We start from the raw sequence: 17,524 nt of genomic DNA on the forward strand, positions 1-17,524 counted from the left end.
CAACAGATATGGGGAAAGGGCAGGAACATGGACATGAGACAAATTGGGTCAGCCATGATCCAATTGAATGGCAGTGCAGGTTTATGGGCCTGATTAGCCTACTCCTGTTCTTATTTCTTATGGTCTTATATTCTTATGGTATACTCTTGCCCACCATTCCAGCCCCATACTACGTAATTTTATATAATAACCTCATGTATAGAATTTTATGAAAAACCATCTGTAACTCCAAATACACCCAATCCACTAGTTCTCCTTTATCAATGCTAAAATTAACATCTTCAAAATACTCCAAAAAGTTTGACAAGCATGATTTCCCTTTCATAAATTAGTGCTATGTCCAAGTTTGCCATTCTTTTCCAAATGTTCCCTTTTTGTAATAATACCTTATAATATTTTTCAGACTATGCATATCAAGCTAACAGGTCTACAGCTAACAGGCCTGTAGTAATCCACTATTCATCACCTTTTCTTAAATATTGGGTTAAATTATGAAAGACAACCATAAATACATCTATTGGTAGTAATCTATTGTTTCCTTCAGTGCTCGGAATGGAGCTGATCTAGTCCAGGAGATTTATTAATGATCTATCCAGCTACTTTTTTCAAATACTATCTCTTTATTAATATTAATTACATCTTGCTCTTCAAGTACTCTTGGTCACCTAATAGTTCTGAGAGATTTTCTGTATGTTTTGCAATGAATACAGAAAACAGACGCTAAGTAACTGCTTAGTTTCTCCTCAATTTCTCTCTTCTCCACTGTAAGTTTTTCAGTCCCTACCTGTAAGGTGCTCATAATTATCCCTGTTAATCTACTTCCTGTCACCCATGAATAGGAGCTCTTACAGTTTGTCTCTATGTTCCTCACTAACTTGCATTCAAATTATCATTTTCTTTTCCTTTTCTTTGGTGCTCCTTTGCTGAATAAATTGATCTTAATCTTCAGATTTACCACTATTCTTGGCAATCATGTAAGCCACTTTCTTTGTTCAAATATAACTTTTACCTTGTTTTGTTTATCATAGTTAATTCTCCTTTCTCTTTGATGTTTGTGCCTTAGACAATGTATATCCATGGTTGAGCTTGTTGTATTTCTTTAAGTTCTGCACTAATTCAGCCTTTAAATGAATTACAGTTACTTATTGGAACAAAGTAAAATGCACTGGGAAGTAATGTCCTAATTTGAATATAACTTTGGAAATTATATTATCAATGAAAAATCAGCCATTCTAGGCACAGCTTAAGTGGACATCCTAAAATACACAAAAATTGTTTTCCAGAAATGCCAATACTCTCTCAAATAAACTGGATACTTTTAATTTGCAGGCATGAATATTAAAGTACCAATCTCAAATATTCAAACATGTTGTTCATGAATATTTTACCATTCAACCTATGCTGATTTTCGAAGAAGAATCTGGCTTGCTCTATCCTCACTGCAACTGGGCAATTCATAAGGTAGGAATGAGGAGACAAGTCACAAATCTATTTATATTGGTGAGAATTAAAAGTTCTGAAGAAAGGATGAGTAAGCCAGCTGTAAGACAGTGATCAGAGCAGCAAGAATTTAGGATAACCAAAATTCTAACATTTTGAAGGATGTATTGTAAGATGTTCAATAAAGATATAGAATTCAAACACTAATTTGAACTTCTGTTATATATTGTTGAAAAATCTGGTTCTTATCATTTTTTCATTATTCACAGCACTAAATCACCAGTACCCAGAAAGGCTGCTGACAATGCTAAAAATAATATTGACAATCCTTTATGTGTTCATTTAGCAAAGGCATTAATCTGTATACAGAACAATACAATTCTGCCTTTTCCTGTTTGAGAAAAACCTTATTTCTTTCTAGATTTCACTTTTGTGTAGTCTTTCTCATACTAAATTCTTAAGTCATATTTATCATCAAAATCACCCATGTAAAATGTCCTGTCATAATATTGCAGTCTCACAGCCATGGTAGCACCTTAGCTTTTTCAATCCTGTAACGCCTGAGTGCAGAGAAACCCTAAAGCTTCAAGTGACTACTCTTCCTCATGAATTGCTACTTAACATAAATAACAGCACACAATCAAAGTACTATATAAAAACCAGAACAGAAAATACGACTTTAAAATGGGGACTGCATTGCACCTGTCTTCCTGGTCCAATTAATTGTGTCCTCTGATTGTGCTGTAGCTGAAGGCTGTCCTCGATTCTTGACTGTCCAGCACCATGGGAGATTGTTTACTTTCAAATAAATAGACTAATGCTGGCATTAAAAGCAGACCGACCCGTGTACTAACTAGTCATGTGGAGCATCACTGAATCTCTGTCCATGGATAACTTGTGTGAAACTGCATATTTTCAACAGTGATTGAATTTTCTGTTGAATACTTTTCACATTTTTATTTGCGTTTAAGACTTGTTCAGTTCATTTTGTGAAGTTATGAAGTCTTTGGAAATGTTAGCATTGCAAGAAGATTTGGAAAATTTCCACTTTGCTTTTCAATTGTTGCTCCTTTTCTGCTTTTCATGCTTGACTGTCTCAGTACTGTTGCTTCTTGTGCCTGTTTATACCTGCAAAAAGAAACGTAAATAAAACTAAAGAGATGAATACGATTTACTGGGCTCAGAACCTGCTAGCAAGGGATCATTGGAAAGTGCTTTAATATCAGCTGTAATTACATTTCTACTTTGCATTGGTTTTAATTACTGATAACATTCCACAGCTAACAACGGCAACTATTTCTGTTAAACCTGCTGTAGATAATACTTTCCTTCCGGCATATATGTATTCGCCCCATAGGTTTCCGTTAAAAGCACAGCTCAGGTATCGACTTCTTGTTATGACAAAGGAAACTGCTGTTAGAAAACTAAGATGAAAATATAGACAAAACAAGTATTCATGAAGGTAGGTCCTTTTTTGATGTTGGGTATAAGAACCTTGGAATTTGTTGCTGGTGAACATTCACAGACATCTATGTAAAGCACTTAACTCAGGATATGATTCTTAATATCAATCATCAAGTACCAAAGTAACATAGCTGCAAATGTGGATTGACAACAAGAATGGCCATTTACAACCTTTAAGATGGCAAAATTTTTGGGACAGCATTCCATTTTCACCATACTTGAGATGATTTTAAAGCACCCTGAACATTTTTTCATATAGAAAGAACTTTAGCTATTCACCTCATCAATGCCCCTCTTGACTTTATAAACCTCTAAAAGGTCACCTCTCAGCCTTTTGGTGTGAAATTTTCCTTTCATTGGAAAATGGGAAATGTTTCTTTCCTCTCCCTTAATTATCAATTTAAACATATGCATTATTGTAACCACTTACTTGGGTTACCAGCAAATGTGGATGATTCTAACTCATTAGCTGTTCACCTAATCATTTATCACAATTTCAAAAAGATGAAATTTAAATCTGAGACTGCACACAGAACGAGGTCTTACACTTGTATTCTGGTCAGATTGTCATATTCCCTTCTCAAACCATTCAAGTTAATTGTTGCAAAATTCACACTCTCCTAACTGTAGATGCAGAAAACGTGAGCTGGAATGTCAAACATAGAGTCATAGAATCATGCAGCACAGAAACAGACCCTTCGGTCCAACTTGTCCATGCCAACCATGTTTCACAAACTGACCTAGTCCAATTTGCCTCTGTTTGGCCCACAATCCACCAAACCCTTCCTATTCATTTATCTATCCAAATGTCCTAAATTTTATAACTGTATCGGCAATTCATTCCACTTACGAAGAATCATCTAGACCCAAAACGTTTGCTTGCTCTCTCTTCATGGATGCTGCCTGACCTGCTGAGATTTCCAGCATTTTTTGTTTTCGATACAGATTCCAGCATCTGCGGTAATTAGCTCCAATACTCAATGCTCTGAACAATGAAGGCAGCACGCCAAATGCCTTCTTCACTACCCTGTCTACGTGTGACATCACTTTCAAGGTACCGGAACCCCTGGGTCACTCTGCTCGACAACACTCTCCAGGGACTACTAATGATTGTATAAGTCTTGGTCTTGTTTGTGTTATCAAAAGCATTACCTTGCACATACCTAAATTAAACTCTATCTGCCACACCTCAGCCCATTGGCCGAGGTGATCAAGATCCCGCTGTACTCTTACTAACCAAATTTCCAATATTCTCAACCAAATCCCAGGATTTGTTCCAGATTATTGTGGGAAGCTAGTGAAGAGAATGCGAGGCCTCTAGCCGAGATATTTCCATCAATGACAGCCGCAGGTAAGGTGCCAGAAGATGGGAGCGTGGACAATGTTGTGCCTTTGTTTAAGAAAGGCTATAAAGAGAAGCCTGGGGAACTATAGATCTGTGAGTCTGATGTCAGTGGTGGGTAAGTTGTTGGGGATTCTGAGAGACAGGATTTAAATGCATTTGGAGTGATAAGGGCAGATTATGGGCAAACAACATGGTTTTGTGTTTGGCCAATCATGCCTCACTAACTTGATGGAGTTTTTTTTAGGACGTGACCAAACAAAATGTCTTTGTTTAGAACAGATGCACACTACTCCTGTCTGAACATAATATATAGAAGATAAAAGGTAACTGAGGAAATTCGTATAAGTACAAAGCTAAGATTATAGCTGAGATTTTCTACTGAAGGGCATTGGTAGCTTGACCAGAGATATGTTGGTACATCTCAATCTGCAGCCTACTACCATTTTGTGAAACTCACTTATCTAAATGATTATCAAGAGCTTCCACTGTTATTGATTGAGCCAAACCTTGAGAGTCTGGAGACTTTTAGAATGCAAGGCAATATGAAGAAGGAACAGCTGTGCCTTCTTGTGCTACTGAAAGGCTTTGCCATTGGTTTTTATTTGGATTTCTGAAGATGTAACCCAGGAGATCCAGTGTCAAAGCCAACACCATATACTGTAGATGTTGGAAACCTGAAATCAAAACATTCAACGTCGGAAATAATCAGCAAGTCTGGGGAGGCACAAAGAGAGTTAGCATTCTTGTTATCAACTTTATCAGGCACAGTCTAATGTAACAATGTGCAAGGAGATGACCAAGGCAAAGGGAGTTGAGGGACACAATCTTCAGAAGGCAACAACCCAGGTTGGGTGGGGTAGCTCATGGATTCAGCATGTCAGGCAACCCAAAGAGCAGGGCCTGGTCCAATGACCTCCCTGCAGAAGCAGTTATAGAAACACTGCCACCTCAGTAAGCTTTAAGGAACCCCCAATAGCCCATCACCCTTCATTTCCACAGGAGAAGAGTCTTGAAGAAGCAAGAAGAATGCATAGACACAAAGTGCAAGAAACAGTAGGTACTTTTCAATGTCACCACTGGGTAGAATGTATTTTCCATCCATTGTGAAACCTCTCTAATTTTATCCCATTGGAAATTAGGCAGTCTTGTAAAGAATAGCTAATCTGCACAACCATAAGATCTGTCTGAAAAATCTCTATGTTGATTCCACAAATAACTCACCTTCAGTTAGAAATGTTTGCTTTGAGTCTGACTTTTATGCAGAGGGTTTATTTGTATCAGATACAAGCTTTCTTTATTCTACAAACAATGAGGAACATCCAGTGAAAGTAATTTATTGTGTGCTCATGGAATGTAGCATAATGTTTAAGGACAATTTTATCGTTTGCCCCAATCACCATCAAGAAGCTGATGGTTTTACACCTTCTTGAAAAGCTGCTTTCAAAAACACTGAGATTCAGCCCATTGACAGGAAGGTAGTCCAGGTTTCTGATACACTGACAATGAGAGAGCTGTGACAAAGTTCAAAGTCAGAACACTGTGCCACCTGCAGTGGAACTTGTTGGTGTTCCTACATGTTTGGTGAACAATATTTAATTGTACTCCTGATGGTTGCCTTGGTAAATGGTGGATAGGCTTTGGGGAGTCATAAGCTGAGTTACAGCAGGACATTCAGTTCATGACCTGCTTTTATAGCCACCCTGTTTATGTGGCTGCTTCAATTATCTTATGGTGACTTCCCTTCCCCCTAATCCCAACCAACAATATTGACGACAAGGATTTGACTATGCCGATCCTATTGAATGTAAAGAGGAGGTGATTAAACTCCTTCTTGTTGGAGATGATAACAAGCGACAGCATAAGTGGGCCACATGTTTCTTCAGCTTTCATGTTTTTTGCTCTTAAACTACGTCCTGATCAGTTTGCAGTTCTTGAGTGTCTAAAAGCAGCAAAATCCATGGGGTAAATCACAGTGAAGGACTGATGGAGAAAAGATGAGGTACATGCTAACACAAAATGCAGCTTAGAAATTAGTACACATTGTAGAATTAAGGATACTTGAGCTATGAACAGAAAAATTAGGCATAAACATACTATAATTTTCCACAGTTTTCCTTCTGCCATTGGCCAAGGCCTCAATAACTTCAACACATGTTCTAAGCAAGGGTCACTGGACTCGAAACGTTAACTCTGTTTTTTCCTTCTCAGATGCTGCCAGATCTGCTGAGCTTCTCCAGCAACTTTGTTTTTGTTCCTGATTTACAGTATCCACAGTTCTGTTAGTTTTTACTCGATAGCTTCAATCTCAATGATGGAGAGCGTTAGCTGCTCCACGGAGATAAGGCAGGCCTATCCCCCATTGGTACCACTCTCCTGCCTTCGGTTCTGCACCACATTGTCCTGCAAGAGTAAAGGAAGTGTGTCAATGCTTGTGGCGTAATGCATTTAGATAATAATGACGGTCATGACTGAAGATTGTCTACAATGTGAGAGATATGGGCGTGAAGCTTACAGTAATGCTGAAAGTGTGAGGCTGAGGCAAAGCAACAAGTATTAAGTGTGATCAGTGGCTCATGGTCATTGTTGGTAATGGTTTAAGGGATGTAGTACACTGGGTGCCAGTTGAGATTATTGAGAGTTGACATTTGAAGCTACATTGTCACCTGACCACCTTTTCGACAAAAGTATCAAGCACACAGCCACAGAGCTGTAGAGCAAGCTGTCTACTCTATTTTGCCACAATTCTCTGCTCTTGTTCAGTCTACAACCAATTGCAGCATCTCCACCAACCAGAATGAACCTCTTCCTGAACAAGTCCAGGCTGGCTTGAGGATGTGAATTTTGGAGATTTAAATAATGTCAATACTGTACACATTTGAGCCTTTGCCCTGCTGAGCAATTCAGCAGCATGTTTGTCATTAACTGCACACAGATGTCATGCAAAGTAGAGGGCATTACAATGTCACCAGAACCAACAGACTTACCCACTGTCGTACTCAGATTTGTTAATGAGCCTTTGCCAAATTTGGCAGTGTGTGCCAGGCAGCTGCTTGGCTAGTCGATGGCACAGCTCTTGGAATTTTGGCAAAAGTTTCCAGACATTGGGGTAGGTTGATTGGGCTGGTATACCTTTGTCCTGTGCCTAGTTGAATGACTAGTTTCCAGTAGTTTTGAAGCTTGCTAGGCCATTTGAAACAACTTTCAAGAATCAACCACATTGCAATGGGAATGAAGTCACACTTTGGCAGTTTTATCAAGGATTTCCTGTCCTACATTATGTCTCACCGTTAGAATGCAGTATTCCTTTAAGGGGCATTTAAGAGAAATGCTCATACAACCCCTTCATCACAGCATGTGACCTGAGGGTATAAAGGTCGCGGACGCCATATTAAATGGGGCCACTTGAAGCATAACAAACTGATGGAAGCATTCTGCTGTTTGTAACTAAACAGCTCAGATATTGAAGAGCCTGTGGCTGTAGTTTACCTAATGTATATACATGCATTAAATGTAATAAACATCTGTTGAATCTTTCAACACCATGTTACCCATATCTAGTTCTTAACTTGTGGGAGTTAACTTGGTTTTGGCACCTCAGGTACACACAAGCTTTCCTTGTAAAGATGCTAAACAAGTACTTAAAACAAGCAGGGCTGCCTTTAAATATGTAAGTAACAAGCCCAGACCCTGCTTTGTGACCCCATCCAGCAAGTAGTCAGCCAGGAATGATTGAGCTTGTTCACAGTACTACCACAACTTTGCATCCACCAACAAAAAACACATTGATGACATACTTTCACATCTAAAAATCCTGGAAAGGGCAGGTATGCCACTTCACACACTTCATAACTCACTCCAATCTATTTTCCCAGGATTAGCTGAAAGCCACTGCCTGCTGGGCATACGATCCATCATTAACCACTTCACTCGGCCTGCTTAACTACGATGAGTTCTGCAGACCAGGCCATCTGAGCTGACAAAACCCAAGGTTAATTTTCATCTCTCATTGGCCTTCAGATTTGGACAGGCAGTTAGGGCCCAGACCAAAATATAATAGCCAGTCCATATGGAGCTTCTCTAAATTAAGATTCCTCCTTGTGTATAAGAGAGATCTCAACACCCATGTACCATTATCACATATTTGTGGGTCAGCTTAGCTCTTTTAAATTCTCAGTGATACAGATATAAAAACAAGTTGTTCCTTGCAAGGATCCAAGAATTCATACCCGAAAATACAAAAAGTGGCAGTAAAAACATCCATTGAAGGAATAGCAGTAAAATGCCACCAAAAAGAAATGCAATTAAAAATTGTGGGCTGAATTTGATGTTGCTGCTGGAAAATAACATACTCCTGAGATTCAAGAGGCTATCAAATTAGGATATATCATGTAACAACGTGGAACCCATCAAGCATAATCTGAGATAACAAGATGTAGAGCTGGATGAACACAGCAGGCCAGGCAGCATCAGACGAGCAGGAAAGCTGACATTTCGGGCCGAGACCCTTCCTCAGAAAAGCATAATCTGAACTTCCTTATTTCTCAAGGTGGGTATGTTAGTATGTTCCAAGCAGAAACAAGTAGATGGAGGCTGCATTTTTAAAAAAAATCTCTTATGGGACATGGGCATCGCTGTCTCAAGTTGCTTTTGAGAAGCTGGTAGAGAGCTGCTTCTTGAATCACTGCAGTTCTATTGCATCTATCACAGCTGAAAAACACCTCAGAGAACACTATAACCTCATATCTTCACAAAGCCATGTGTGACAGAAAGCCTTGAATGTGCATGTTAAATACTTGAAATACACAAACACAGAAAATCTATTCCAAGTCATAATGATACAAAATACAGCAACATCTCTCACGCAAATAACTGGACAGAAAATTCAGCCATGCTCACCAAAGTTTGTCAGAAGTGTGTTCTTGAATCTTTTCCCAATATTGTAGGGCTCTGTCATCACTGATAACAGAGCTGATGACTTTGGTTTCCCTTTGTTTCTGATATTCCTAGTGAGCAGCCTCTGGTTGCCTGAGGCTAAGAGAGTGCCAGTCGTTGTGATAAAACTTAGAACAGTATAGTATAGTACTGGCCGTTTGGTCCACAATGTTGTGCCAACCAATTATTCTACTCTAAGATCAAAACTAACTTGCATACCCTTCATTTTACTATCATCCATGTGCCTATCCAAGAGTCGCTTAAATGTCTCGAATGAATCTGACTCTACTACCACCGCCAGCAGCGCATTCCAAACACCCACCACTCTCTGTGTAAAGAACCTACCTCTGACATCTCCCCTGTACCTTCCTCCAATCACCTTAAAATTATGGCCCCTCATGATATTCATTTCCACCCCGGGAAAATGTCTCTGGCTATCCATTCTATCTATGCATCTCATCATCTTGTACATCTCTATCAAGTCACCTCTCATTCTTCTTTGTTCCAAGAGAAAAGCCCTAGCCCCCTCATAAGACCTGTCCTCTAGTTCAGGCAGCATCCTGGTAAATCTCCTCTGCACTGTCTCTAAAGCTTCCACATCCTTCCTAACAATGGCAGGTATTTCTAGATATAATGCAGAAGGTGGAGGATCAGTTCATTCCAAAGAGGAAGAAAGATCCTTAGGGGAGGCAGGGGGAGCTGTGGCTGATGATGGAAGTTAAGGACTGTATAAAGATAGAAGAGAAGAAATATAACATAGCAAAGATGAGCGGGAAGCCGGAGGACTAGGAAGTTTTTAAAGAGCAATAGCGGATAACTAAAAAGGCAATACACAGAGAAAAAATGAGCTATGAAGGAAAACTGGCCAAAAATATAAAGGAGGATAGTAAAAGCTTTTTTAGGTATGTGAAAAGAAAAAAATGGTTAAGACTAAAATTGGGCCCTTGAAGTCAGAAGGGGTGAATTTATTATGGGGAAGAAGGAAATGGCAGAAGAGTTGAATAGGTGCTTTGGATCTGTCTTCACTACGGAAGACACAAGCAATCTCCCAGATGCAGTAGCGGCTGAAGGACCGAGGGTAATGGACGAACTAAAGGGAATTTATATTAGGCAGGAAAAGGTGTTGGATAGACTGTTAGGTCTGAAGGCAGATAAGTCCCTGGGACCTGATGGTCTGCGTCCCAGGGTACTTAAAGAGGTGGCTCTAGAAATCGTGGACGCATTGGTAATCATTTTCCAAGGCTGTATAGATTCAGGATCAGTTCCTGCAGACTGGAGGGTGGCTAATGTTGTCCCACTTTTCAAGAAAGGAGGGAGAGAGAAAACAGGAAATTACAGGCCAGTTAGCCTGATGTCAGTGGTGGGCAAGATGCTGGAGTCAATTATAAAAGATGAAATTACGACTCATTTGGATAGCAGTAACAGAATAGGTCAGAGTCAGCATGGATTTACAACGGGGAAATTGTGCTTGACTAATCTTCTGGATGTTTTTGAGGATGTATCTATGAAGATGGACAAGGGAGAACCAGTGGATATAGTGTACCTGGACTTTCAGAAAGCCTTTGATAAAGTCCTACATAGGAGATTGGTGAGCAAAATTAGGGCACATGGTATTGGGGACAAAATACTGACTTGGATTGAAAATTGGCTGGCTGACAGAAAGCAGAGAGTAGTGATAAACAGGTCCCTTTTGGAATGGCAGGCGGTGACCAGTGGGGTACCACAAGGTTTGGTGCTGGGACCGCAGCTGTTTACGATATACAGCAATGATATAGACAAAGGCATTAAAAGTATTATTAGCAAATTTGCTGATGACACAAAGCTGGGTGGCAGTGTGAAATGTGAGGAGGATGTTATGAGACTACAGGGTGACTTGGACAGGCTAGTTGAGTGGACGGATGCATGGCAGATGCAGTTTAATGTGGATAAATGTGCGGTTATCCACTTTGGTGGCAAGAACAGGAAGGCAGATTACTATCTCAATGGAGTCAAGTTCAGTAAAGGGGAAGTACAACGAGATCTAGGTGTTCTTGTACATCAGTCAATGAACGCAAGCATGCAGGTACAGCAGGCAGTGAAGAAAGCTAATGGCATGCTGGCCTTCATAACAAGAGGAATTGAGAATAGGAGCAAAGAGGTCCTTCTGCAGGGCCCTGGTGAGACCGCACCTGGAGTATTGTATGCAGTTTTCATCTCCAAATTTGAGGAAGGACATTCTTGCTATTGAGGGAGTGCAGCGTAGGTTCACAAGGTCAATTCCCGGAATGGCGGGACTATCATATGTTGAAAGATTGGAGCGACTGGGCTTGTATACACTTGAGTTTAGAAGGACGAGAGGGGATCTGATTGAGACGTATAAGATTATTAAGGGATTGGACACTGTGGAGGCAGGAAGCATGTTTCCACTGATGGGTGAGTCCAGAACCAGAGGACACAGTTTAAAAATAAGGAGTAGGCCATTTGGAACAGAGTTGAGGAAAAGCTTCTTCACCCAGAGAGTGGTGGATATATGGAATGCTCTGCCCCAGAAGGCAGTGGAGGCCAACTCTCTGGATACTTTCAAGAAAGAGATAGATAGAGCTCTTAAAGATAGTGGAATCAAGGGTTATGGGGATAAGGCAGGAACAGGATACTGATTGTGGATGATCAGCCATGATCATAATGAATGGTGGTGCTGGCTCAAAGGGCTGAATGGCTTACTCCAGCACTTATTGTCTATTGTCTATTGTCTATTGTAAAGAGACGACCAAAACTAAACACGATATTCCAAGTATGGTCTAACCAGGGTTTTGTAAAGCTGCAGCATAACCTCACGGCTTGTAAACTCAATTCCCCTGCCAATGAAAGCCAACATACCATACGCCTTCTTTACAACCCTATCAACTCAGGTGCCAAATTTGACGAATCTATTGACATGGACCCCAAGATCCCCCTGTTCCTCCATACTGCTGAGAATCCTTAACCCTTTATTCTGCATTCAAATTTGACCTTCCAAAATGAATCACTTCACATTTTTCCAGGTTGAATTCCATCTGCCACTTCTTTGCCCAGCTCTGCATCCTGTCAATGTCCCGTTGCAACCTACAACAGCCCTCCATGCTGTCCACAACTCCACCAACCTTTGTGTCATTGGCAAACTTACTAGCCCACCCTTCAAATTACTCAACCAAGTCACTTATAAAGATTACAAAGAGCAGAAGTCCAGAACAGATTCCTGCAGAACACCACTGGTCACCGAGCTCCAGGCTGAATAATTTATGTCTACTATCACCCTCTGTCTTCTATTGGACATTCAATTCTGTATCCAGACAGACAAAGTTCCCTGGATCCCATGCCTCCTTACTTTCTGAATGAGCCTATCATGGGTGAACCTTATCAAGTGCCTTGCTAAAATCCAGATATACCACATTCACAGTTCTGCCTTCTTCAGTGTGTTTTGTCACATCCACAAAGAATTCAACAAGGCTTTTGAGGCATGACCTACCCCTCACAAAACCATGCTGACTATTTCTAATCAAACTATGCTTTGCCAAAAAATCATACAAGCTATCTCTCAGAATCCTCTCCAATAATTTGCCCACCACTGAAGTAAGACTGTAAATGTGATGGTTTCCTGCACAGTAACAGGAACCTCCTTTTCTGCTACAGCATCCTGAGTTGTCATTGGCACACAGGTGAGGATCATCTGGATCACCCTGGTGAGAGATGTCAAATGCACACCACCTATTGTTATGAGATACATTTGATCCTCCTACTTACCTGAGAGGGACTGGCTTCCTGTTGGAGAATGCAGATGTCTCACTAGGTCACTAGCTACTTAACCTCAGTGACAAGGTGATCGTGCTTATGTCAGTATGTGTGTGGAGCTATAACCGCTGGATGTGGCTCTCCAGGAGAGTTTCCAATCTCTCAATAGGGGAGGAAATATGTGTACACAAGGCGGAAATTTCTGCACGCTATAGCTTGGATGGAGCCCTCAATTGTCCTTGCCAGTCCATAGATTCACTCTGGTATTTCTGCCAGATCTTCATGCAAATGCAAATTAAGCATGATGAACCGACAGATGACTCAAGTGTTTGTCATCAACTTGCAGCTCAGCATGAACCAGCACTGTTCTGATTGCCAGAGTCCCGATAAGTCACAGCCTCCAGCTTCAGATTGAGCCGTGATGTGGTGCTCAACCCAGGGTTTCTCCCATTCTTCCAGCCCATGCAATCCTACCAAGCTGCAAGTATCTGAACTGGCAACTGGTGCAGACCATGGCATGATACACTCACTGAGGCTCTCTCTCCTGCTCCTCAGGGTTTAGCATGGGTCTTTTGGGGTTAGTGTGTGCTGCTACCAAAGACATGCCTGTTAAAGAAAACAGAAAGATTGTCATTGCATTGTAACTCATATGAGTATTTCAGTCCCTTTATTCCCAGATTGGTGACCTCACAGACTCTTCACGTTTTTAGCTCCCAAAGTTGTTAAAATGTTATTACAAAACCCAATATTCTACAGCACACTCATTCATTCCCTCACTACTCACCAACCACCCTGGTACAACCTGCAGCCTCCCTATAGGCAATGGAACTGTACTTCTAGTTATTGCACAGCTGCAATATGTCCTCCTCCAGTGGCACAAGAATTGCCAAGTTGGAGTACTCCCCCACCCAGACTCCACATCTCTCTGGCATTGCGAGCTGTCTTCTCCTGAGAAGGAAGTGAAAAATGAAGATTATCCTCCCGGACAGCATCTTACCTTTCTGATTTGGAACACAGCTTGGCATGACTGCCCTCTCAGGCACATTCCCTCCCAAACAATACCAGCACTCCATTTACCTGCCCTATTCCCTCCACCACCATCAAATTGCCCCAACGCACCATCTGAAAATTCCTTGATAACACAGCAAGACCAGTGGACATTGATCTATCCATTCTTTATCTATCATTCCCTTCACACAATGTATATCCCACACGTGTTCAGAGGAATTGAGAAGGTCATTTACTCATCTTGCAACACTGCAGCCACGTCCTCCAGCTGAGAGGTCTCCATCATGTGACATTGGAACATCAGTCCGATCAGAGACAGCTTAGATGTGGGAATGCAGGATGTCATCATCAAACAGTGGGAGTTTCCAGTTTCTGGCGTCCTCCATTGCTCCTGGGTGTGACCTCAATGAAACTGGTTTCCAACGACCTGGTTGGGGAAGTGTGGGGGAGAGTATGTTCTGCAGGAGATGTACGTGTTTCCTACATTATTAAGTGCAGACAGTGAATGCATCCACCAAACACCAATGAGCCTTGCAGCTGCTGCTATTCCCTGACTTATCAACTACATCCTCATGGACTTCAATTTGAAAATGGAACAAAGGTCAAAGGACTGCAACTCTCTGCCTCTAAGACTAAATGGTCCAATTGCTGGCTCATTAGATCTAAAGGTCGAGTCTCCTTCAAGGTCATGGCCTGACACTGCTGTTGCAGGGTGACCCAGCCTTCACAGAGATTGAACAGTGCTTTTCTCTGTAATGCCCTGCTGGACGGCCTTTAATTAGCCAACTGAAGCCTAAGCAGGCTGGAAACTGAGAGCTGGGTGACTGAGAGTGGGCTGCACGCTTCAACATCTGCTACTGACCAACCACCTTCTGCTCACCATTATCCAATCCTGTTGTTTCTATGCAGCGGATTTTTCACTTCATCATTGTGTTAAAATGTGGCAGAGCACTGCCCATCAATTATAGGTTGCCCATAGATTGTAGAATTCATGTAACTTTCCGTTTTCCTTCACACCAATGAGTTAAAAACAGTGGAATGTCCTCAAACAGGGATGGTGATTTGACCAAACAGTCCCTCTGCTTCTTTAAATGCTCCTTCATGAAATAATTTCACTTTATACACATTTCAAACTGCTGGATTTTGAGTCCATTTTGCAAATAGCGGTAAATTATGCATGATTTGATTTCTATTCATTATTCACTTACTTAACTTTTAAAAGCTTCCTGAAACAAAAATGTGCCAGAGCAGAATATGGCATTGTGGCTCAGTGGTTAGCACTGCTACCTCACAGTGCTGGGGACCTGGGTTTGATTCCGCCCTCAGGCGAGTGTCTGTGTGGAGTCTGCACATTCTCCTTGTGTCTGTGTGGCTTTCCTCCAGGTGCTCTGGTTTCCTCCCATAGTTCAAAGATATGCAGGATAGGTGAATTGGCCATGCTAAATTGCCTGTAATGTTCAGGGATGTGTAGATTAGGGGGATGGGTCTGGATGGAATGCTTTGAGGGTCAGTGTGGACTTGTTGGGCTAAAGGGCCTGTTTCCACACTGCAGGGATTCTATGATCTATACAAAGCCACTAAGTTTAATAAAATTTGTTTTTAGTGCGTGACAACTTGGATCAACTTGAGCATCCTGTCATACCCAGAGATAAGTTTATGACCGCATGTCAGCTCCAGAACCAATACCACCTAGTTACAGCTCTACAGCATTGTTCATCTCTATCCCTGCTTCATCTGCTGTTAAAGCATCTTCTATTCCTCTAGACCTGATTAATCTACTGCCAGTCTGCTTGGTCTCTCATCTTACATCCTCCATAAGTCGGAGTTCATCCAAAATTCGCTATTAAAAATGTCAATGGATATTTACTCAGAGAGTAGTAAGGGAATGGAACGCTTTGCCTGCAACGGTAGTAGATTCTCCAACTTTAGGTACATTTAAGGCGTCATTGGATAAGCAGATGGACGTACATGGAATAGTGTAGGTTAGATGGGCTTGAGATCGGTATGACAGGTCGGCACAACGTCGAGGGCCGAAGGGCCTGTACTGTGCTGTAATGTTCTATGTTCTATAGGGATTGCGCAGGAAAATGGCGCTGAGGTGGAAGATCAGCTGTGATATGGTCGAATGAGGAGCAGAATCAATGGGCCAAATGGCCTGCTCCCTCTCCGATTTCCTACTTTTCTTTGTAACTGTGCTTTGCACCAAGTCTTGTTCATCCATTACCACTGTGCTCACTCAGCTACTTTGACTCTGGTTCAACAAAGCCTTCATTTTAACATTCTTATTCTCGAATTCAAACTTATCCATGAATTTATACCTCCCTATAAGATCCTTAGAATCTACATCTTGATCTACACCAACATCTTCGAATGTGTCTCAGTGTCAAATTATGTTTAACAACACTGTTGTGGAGAACCTTATTTCGTTTTACAATGTTGAAGGCATGGTATAAGTGCAATTAATTGTCACTGATGTTGTAACTGGGATTCCCTCAGAAATCTCACGCTCAGTTCCAACAGTATTCTTTCTGCCAAATCTTTTTGATCATCTCTTGGTCTGAAATGGTGAGGTCAGAAATCTTCTATGAAACAATGTCACGGCCTGCATTGTCCGATTTGGGTCGGAAGCTTTGCTTCCAGTGCAGATGGAACAAAAGCTGCCGACTTACCCTTTCCAGGACTTCTTGCAACTGTGTTTCCAATGCAGGATCCATCAGAACAGACGAAGTCCGGCAAACCACACAGGCCAACTTCGGAGTGGATCATCACAGAAGCCAGGTCTCTTCTTTACAACAATAACTGCTGTATTCCAATCAGCAAATGAAGTTTAAAAGTCCCAAAACCTCTTTGACAGAGATTGAAAGAATGGAAAAGGTAAATTGGAAATGTGGTAGAATGGGGTAGGGCCCCAATTGTACATGTTAGTAGCGTGATAGATAGACGGGTTAAGCCATAAGGTGCCAGGTGGGTGAGGGGGTAAGTGGCAAATGCACGGGTGAAGAGGATAGGGTACCAGGTGGGTGAGATTTTAGGTTGCCAGATTTCAGTTGGGTAAGGGGGTTATGGGGCCAGGTCAGTGGGAGAGTATTGCAGCAGATGGGGTGCAAGGGTTGTGGGCATCTTCAGGGAGTTTGGGGCGGGGTTAAGTGAGGTGGTCACGTGTACGTGGCAGAGTTCCTTGGTTTAGATGTGTGGGGTAGGCATTTCAATATAAGTTATTGCTGGGTCTAGTCATGAAGTGTGTTCAAGGGTGGAGAGAGTTTCATAGTCATCCAGGAATGACAGCAGGCTTTAATTTACCAGATTTTCTCAGCTAAGGGAAACGAATTGGAACCAGAAAAATCTCCAACTCTAACTTGAACTGGGCACTTCTTTTTAGAAAGTCCCAGATGCCTATAATTGGCATTTGGAAGCTAAAACATCACAGGCATTGGAACTATTGATAGTTTCCAACATGCATTTTCCAGGTCATGTCTGGCCTCTAACTGTCCGGAGGCTGGAAGTTCTCAGCCCATGTTTCTCAATGCCCTTTAATAAATCCATTAATAGGTTAACAAATCCCAACTGAAAATAGCACAGGGAAATTTC

At 41.5% G+C, this 17,524-nt stretch overlaps 1 protein-coding gene across 2 annotated transcripts in view; it reads right to left on the reverse strand.

The window, feature by feature from the left end:
* Nucleotides 1-1,017: 1,017 nt before the first annotated feature.
* Nucleotides 1,018-17,524, reverse strand: part of LOC125450660 (organic cation/carnitine transporter 2-like) — a 137,114-nt gene continuing 120,607 nt past the window's right edge. The window contains exon 11 of one of the 2 annotated variants that reach the window (XM_048526680.2): nucleotides 1,018-2,568. The gene's annotated coding sequence lies outside the window, so the exon portion shown is untranslated. Of the gene's footprint in view, nucleotides 2,569-14,168; nucleotides 14,364-17,524 lie in introns of those variants that run through there. The other variant, XM_059644844.1, reaches the window with a different exon arrangement.

This window comes from Stegostoma tigrinum, chromosome 3, assembly GCF_030684315.1.
Source record: "Stegostoma tigrinum isolate sSteTig4 chromosome 3, sSteTig4.hap1, whole genome shotgun sequence".
Taxonomy (NCBI): domain Eukaryota; kingdom Metazoa; phylum Chordata; class Chondrichthyes; order Orectolobiformes; family Stegostomatidae; genus Stegostoma; species Stegostoma tigrinum.